Source organism: Kryptolebias marmoratus, linkage group LG8 (assembly GCF_001649575.2).
Source record: "Kryptolebias marmoratus isolate JLee-2015 linkage group LG8, ASM164957v2, whole genome shotgun sequence".
Classification (NCBI taxonomy): Eukaryota; Metazoa; Chordata; class Actinopteri; order Cyprinodontiformes; family Rivulidae; genus Kryptolebias; species Kryptolebias marmoratus.
The window spans coordinates 4,170,937-4,178,031 of NC_051437.1; the positions used below are offsets into that span (position 1 = coordinate 4,170,937).

General features: G+C 41.0%; 1 protein-coding gene across 1 annotated transcript in view; it reads right to left on the reverse strand.

The window, feature by feature from the left end:
• Positions 1 to 7,088, reverse strand: part of LOC108228920 — a 10,322-nt gene extending 3,234 nt beyond the window's left edge. The window contains exons 1-3 of the mRNA XM_037976941.1: positions 6,923 to 7,088; positions 6,785 to 6,848; positions 5,317 to 6,579 (exon numbers count right to left, since the gene is read on the reverse strand). The gene's annotated coding sequence lies outside the window, so the exon portion shown is untranslated. The remainder of the gene's footprint in view (positions 1 to 5,316; positions 6,580 to 6,784; positions 6,849 to 6,922) is intronic.
• Between the last annotated feature and the right edge of the window lie 7 nt (positions 7,089 to 7,095).

Consider the following 7,095-nt stretch of genomic DNA (forward strand, 5'->3'; position numbering starts at 1 on the left):
CCAACTGGGCTGCCTAGATCAGATAAGTCTTCAGAATGAGGTGGACCTTGTTCTGCAGAAACATCAGGTTGCTCTTCAACACTAGATTCTGGTTCAATTGATTCCATTTCAACAACTGACTCTAAACTCTCAGAATCTGGAAAAATCTCAACAGGTTGTTTTTCCACTGGAGAAATTGTTGGGACAACAGAGTTTTCTACATCATCAGGAGGTGATGACTGTCTGAGCGGCTCCTCCATTTTAAATTCTAATGGAGGTGGAACTAGGTAGAATGGAATCTCTTCTTGCTCACAGTTCTCACCTTCTGCAGAATCCTCAGAAGATTCTTGACATTTCTTAGTGCGTCGACGTATCTGGGATTTTGTGACTGGAACTATCTCAGTTGATCTTTCAACATCAGTCATGGGGAGAAAACCACATGGAAGAAGAAGGTCTCTGTGTAGAGTGCGTAATGGCCCATCTTTGCACTCTGGTTTCACTGTATATACTGGGAGATCCCCAGCACACTTCACCACTACATATACATCTTGCTCCCATTTATCACAGAGTTTGTGTTTACCTCTGACTCTCACATTCCGCACAAGTACTCGGTCTCCAACTTCCAGCTTAGATGGTAGAACTCGCTGATCAAAACGAGTCTTGTTTCTTTTAGCACTTCTGGCAGAGTTTTTTGATGCTATCTGATAACTCTCTTTCAACCGTGACTTCAGGTTCTGTACATACTGTGAATGTGATGGACACTTCTTTTCACAGATAGGAAGACCAAAAGCAAGATCAATCGGAAGTCGAGGACAACGTCCAAACATCAGTTCATAAGGACTATATCCTGTCACTTCGTTTCTGGTACAATTGTACGCATGAACGAGAGGTTTAACATATTCTATCCATTTTGACTTCTGTTTTGGTTCAAGAGTTCCCAACATTGCTAAGAGTGTGCGATTAAACCTTTCTACAGGGTTTCCTCTGGGATGGTATGGTGTTGTATGACACTTTTTAATTCCCGTCATAGCACACAACTCTTTTATCAATTTGGACTCAAAATCAGATCCTTGATCTGTATGTAGTCTTTCTGGAATTCCAAAATAAATAATGAAATTATCCAAAAGACATTTAGCGACCATTCTTGCCTTTTGATTCGGTGTTGGAATAGCAATAGCAAACTTGGTAAAATGATCTGTCAACACGAGAATGTCTTTGGTATTACTGGTATCAGGCTCAAGACTAAGGAAATCCATACAAATAAGCTCCAGTGGCCGTGAAGTCCGAATGTTAACTAGTGGAGCAGCTCTCTCTGTCAGAGTCTTTCGACGAACACAACGTCCACATGCTTTTATTTTCTGCTCCACATACATAGCCATTCTAGGCCAATAGAATCGAGCTCTAACAAGATCCAAAGTTCGCTCTATTCCCGGGTGGCCCATGTCATTGTGAAGACTATGAAGAACAGATTCACGAAGGTCTGCTGGAAGTACCAGTTGATATACATGTTGCTCATTTTCTTGCCGTTTCCTGTAAAGAATATCATCAATCATCTCCAGTTTTGTAAATTCTCTAAGGAGAAGAGGAAGTTCTGGAAGTTCACTCCTGACTGTTGGGGGAATTTTTTCACCTGACTCCAACTGATGGATAACTTCCCTGACAGTAGGATCAGCTCTCTGATGGTCTTTTAGGTCAGAATGAGACATCGCAGGAACAACAGGGAGTCCATGTGCCTCTTCAGAGTAATCCACAGGAATTACATCTGCCATAACTGAGAGTGATTCAACCAAAAGACCTTCAACTTGGGTTCGAACCAAACAACTTTGGCAGATTGCATCCATCACTTCAGGTGACATCTCATTGTTGCTATTGTCTAAAAGATATTGTTGGGCAAACTGAGAGATAAGTTCCTGATCTTTATGTGCAACCTCATCTACGACAGGATTTTCACAAGGACGACGAGAAAGTGCATCAGCATCCTGGTTGTGTTTCCCTGCTCAATACTGCAATTTAAAGGAAAAAGTAGAAAGTGCAGCCAGCCAACGATGACTGGTAGCATCCAGCTTAGCTGAAGTTAGGATGTAAGTAAGTGGATTATTATCAGTAACAACTGTAAAATCCGCTCCATACAAATAATCTTGAAACTTTTCTGTTACACTCCACTTCAGTGCTAAGAATTCAAGTTTATGAGCTGGATAACGACTTTCGCTGGCTGACAACCCTCAACTAGCATAAGCTATTACCCTGAGCTTCCCCTCATGTTCCTGATACAGGGCAGCACCCAGTCCAGTGGTGCTGGCATCTGTATGAAGGATGTAAGGTAATACAGGATCAGCAAACCCCAGGACTGGAGCAGTAGTAAGTTTGTCAATCAGGGTATCAAAAGCCAGCTGACATTCAGTAGTCCACCTGGAACCAAAAGGTTGCTTTGGATCAAACTGTGGGCACTTAGAAGATGGTACTCTTGAGGGTTTATTAGTTGGGGGGTACCCACGGGTCAGATTGTTAAGAGGCTTGGCAATACTGGCATATCCTTTTATGAAACGTCTATAATAGCCAGTAAATCCCAGAAAAGATCTTAAGGTTTTTAAATTAGTAGGAATTGGCCAGGATTTCACTGTAGAAATCTTTTCTGGATCTGTCTCAACACCTTTTTTTGAAACTATGAGACCCAAGTATCTGACAGACGTTTGGAAAAATTTACATTTTTCCAAAGAAAGTTTTAATCCAAACTCTTTCAGACGATTTAAAACTCTCAGCAGACGGGTTTCATGTTCTTCAAGACTATTTGAGAATATGATCAAGTCATCCAAAAAAAACAATACCTCTTTCAAATGTAGGTCACCCATACATTTCTCCATCAATCTCTGAAAGGTTGATGGTGCATTTGTAACCCCCTGAGGCATTCGGTTAAACTCCCAAAACCCAAGTGGAGTAACAAAAGCAGTCTTAGCTTTATCTGCTTCATTCATTTCAATCTGATAATACCCAGATTTCAGATCAAGTACTGAAAACCACTTGGATCCTCTGAGAGCTGTAAATGATTTTTCCAGGTTGGGCAAAGCATATGCATCTTTGACCGTTTGTAAATTAAGTTTACGATAGTCAATGCATAATCGAATGTCTCCATTTTTTTTCTTAACAACAACAATTGGAGATGAAAAGGGAGATTCAGATTCTCTGATAACATCAGCATCCAGAAGTTCACGCAAGTGTTTGCGGACAGCTTCTATATCTTGTGGGTGAATCGGTCTCGCACGATGTTTAAAAGGAGTATTATCATGAAGATTAATATGATGCTTCACCTGCTTGGTACAACCAAAATCTAAATCATGGTGGGCAAAAACTTCAGGTATGGCATTTAACTTTGTTATAATTCTTTCCTTCCAATCTGATGGTATTGGAGACTCACCAAAATTGATTTCCAAAGATGCTGTCGATGCTTTCTCAGCCATTTGGTTGGTCACATGGTGCTCTGAGATGATACCTGCATAAGCCTCCAGTTCAGCAATGATACTTAAAGCTGGTATAGAAATAGATTGCTTTGTTTCATTAGAAACAGCAACTGGGACCTTATTGAGTACGTCAGCTTGAAGTGCAACCAGACAGCTACTGACAACCAGGCCACCTGGCAGGCCTGAAACCGGGTGCCGAACAACAGCACACTGACTGGCTGTAGCAGAAAGCTTGGCACGACCCTCAACCACCATTGTGCAACCAGCTGGAATAAGTACAGGAGTTTTGCTATAGAGAGTCACAACACCCAAATGATTGCCACAGTTCTGCTGATGCATTAACTGATGCAGAACTGTTTTAAACCCGTATGAGGTAGGTTTAAATAAAGGACAATCACTAGAACAAAACTTTTCATAAAGAATTTCAAGTGTATTCATACCAATTAGTACTGAAACTGGAAATCCAGGTCTCACATCAGGAACAATCAAAGCAAGGGTTTCAACTGTTAGTTCACTCCCAATAAAGTCTTTTGGAAAAGTTATTGGTATTTCAACATAACCCAAATATGGAACTTGTTGACCCGCAGCCCCTTCAACATGAAGTAGGTCATTTAATGAATACACTGGATGACCTGAAAGATGCTTATTGAAGAAAGAAACTGGAATTGTAGTGACTTGAGAGCCAGTATCTAGAAGACATTGAAAACTGTGGCCAGCAATGTTGACTTCTGCTGTACATCTCGATCCAATTAATCCTTTTGGTAAGTTAATTTTAGTTTTTGTCTGCATCTTTGCACACTTAACAGACTCTCTCTTTGCGGAACAAAGTTGGTCCAGCTCAGTTCCTGTTCGTCCCTCAACAGGAACTGAAACTAGTTTAAATGTGCTGTAGGAGAGGGATTTTGTCCCTGTCTTTTCTGTTTGTCATAAAATATTTTCCGCTTCGCACTGACCAATGTTGAATTGGGCTCATTATCACATTGAGGCTTAATATGGCCATCCTCCCCACAACGGAAACAAAACCCAGGTTTAGAGCTGGACATACCGAATTTTACATCTTTAACAGTCTTTTTCACACTAGGCTTTGAAGTAACTTTCCCAGCAAAAGGTGGCTGAGTGCCCATTTGACCTGCTGTTAACGCAGTGAGCTGCTGCTGTATTGCAGCCATCTGTTGTGAAAGCTGTTTAGTCATGTTACTCAGAGCAACACACAAGTTAGTTTCCTGCTCAGTATGTGCAAGCTGGACTTGAGATGCAACCTTCTGTTTAGTGGGCCCCAAATGGTGCTTCATCCTCAAGGTCTTTGCTGCTTCCCTATCCTCTTCAGTTCTAAGTAACAACAAAAATTCAACAAATGAAGGTGGGTTATTTTTTCTCAGTTTAAGTTGAAGTTCTGAGATGAGATTGTTGTCCCAACACCCTCTGCAGAATTGGGTCAACAGTCGTGCATCCATATCCTTCTCCAAAACACCTCCTCTCTTTACTGCATTCTGTAACAACCTGCAGACGCTGCAAATAAGCAGACGGCTTTTCTCCACTGTCCTGATAGGTGTCCATGAATTTAACATACAGCTCCTCCCCATCTTGAACAGTTCCATAAGCTGAATCCAGTTGTTCCATGTAAATCTTTGGTAATGTGTCAGGACTCAAATGTTTCACTATATCACAGGCAGGTGGAAGTAGACTGTCACAAATTAGTCTGGTACATTGCAACTGTGATATAGAGGGATCTTGAAGAACTAATTCAACACTCGAACGCCACGTGTCATAGTCCGTCTCATGACTTGGCCTGGGGACTTTCCCAGAGAATGTTCTCAGTCTATGGGATGTGTGCATATGCAGAAAACTGTCCCCACTCCTAACAACATGCTCCACAACGTACCGTTGCACCTCAGGAGGATTAAGATCACCAGTGGAAATGGGTGTAGACCGCTTCTCCTGACCTGGCAGCGCTTCAGCTCTGCTGGAAACAGCAGAACTGGTTGGGAGAGGAACTGACTGTGAAAGGGATGACAGAGGAAAAGGGAGTTGAGTTGTGGCATGAGTGATGGCTGCTGCCCTCCATCTTCATCTGCAAGCTGTTCCTCTTTTGCTTTCTCTAGCACCACAGGACAGAACTCTGCAATAGACTGCTGTATTTGGGACATCACTTCTGTGAGAACTTGTGTAATTTTTTCCGGACATCTTAGCAATTTCTTGTAAATCGTCCAAATACTTATTTGTCTTTAACCCACCAACCTTTGAGGCATAAATCTCAGATAAACCTTCAATATGAAATTTATCACCCACACTTGATGTAAATGTATATGGTAATATTGGAGATAAGCGTGCTAAAGACAACCCAGAATCAAATTCAACAATCAACCTTTGATCAAATTCTGATTCAGATAAATCGATGGTAATTCTCTGCTTAATATCACCATACTGTTCAAGAAAATCAATAAGTTCATCAGTAGAGTTCTCTGGACTCCATCAACCAATACTGTATTAGGGATTTTTAGACCAAGGGTTTCAAAAACCTCCATAATGGAATTTGAATTGGTGAGTAGGAACCAAGACTTATTTGTGCAAATTTACTCAACAGTTTTCTATTGATCACTGATCAAACAGCTCCTGGCTAGCTCGCCAATAATGTAACACTATTTAAAGTGTAAAAGGACTAGATGGAAGAAAATCAGAAGACTAGAATTCGTTTACTGGAGCCGTTGTCAGTAATCAATAGAACGACACAAAATAACCGTTTTGTTTTCAATACCATGTATTAGACAAAATTAAAGTAAACAATACAAAACAGCCATACATCAAATCCAAAATAAATACAAAAACAAATATATACACAGTACTGCAGCAATCCTTCATTTGTTTGTGCCCAATTGGTCTTAAATTCCCCGCTGGTCAGTCCAAAGTCTGACCAACACACATTCAGAAATCCATGGTTGGGTTATCCAGATATTTAAGTTGAGAATGTCCCAGCGCAAGTTGTTTCGGATGAAGAGGTGAATAATAGAGTATGTGCCTGAATGATGAGATGGAGGGGGGAAATGATACAGACCAGACCAGTAGGGAGTGATTCTTAAAGTTCTCCTGGCTCCAGCCAGTTTTCAGAAGCTCGCCATCTTATTCCCTACAAAAGGGATCACCTGGCCTGTATTAACATAAACAGGACCAATAAATTTCCAGCCGGCTAGTTAACTTCAATTTCACACAGAACTAAATGCAATATCTAATCTGTCAGACCAAATAAAACATTTATCTCATTATCTTAAAGTTAGATTACAACAATTAATGATCACAATTAACATTTGCTGCCACCCACATACTAAACAACAAACATTGTGCTCTCTACTCACCAATTCCAATAATAGATGAGAGTATGGCAGCTCCAAGGCTCCAAACTCACTGGATTTCTTGGATCTACATGATTTTTATATTATAAGGTTAAACAGTGCATTACAACAGAGATAAACTGATTGTTTGAGAACACTAACCTGTAGCTCCTTTGTCTCCAGCTCTCCCCCTCACATCTGACTAGGGAAAGCTGGAGCAAGCTTAAATAATTGCCTCAGGTGTGTCAATTGGCTGCATGCCCTTTGTGACTGACTGTCACTCTAACCAATGGGGCAGTAAGGCGGGACTAAGGGCAGTTTTTTTCCACCCTGGA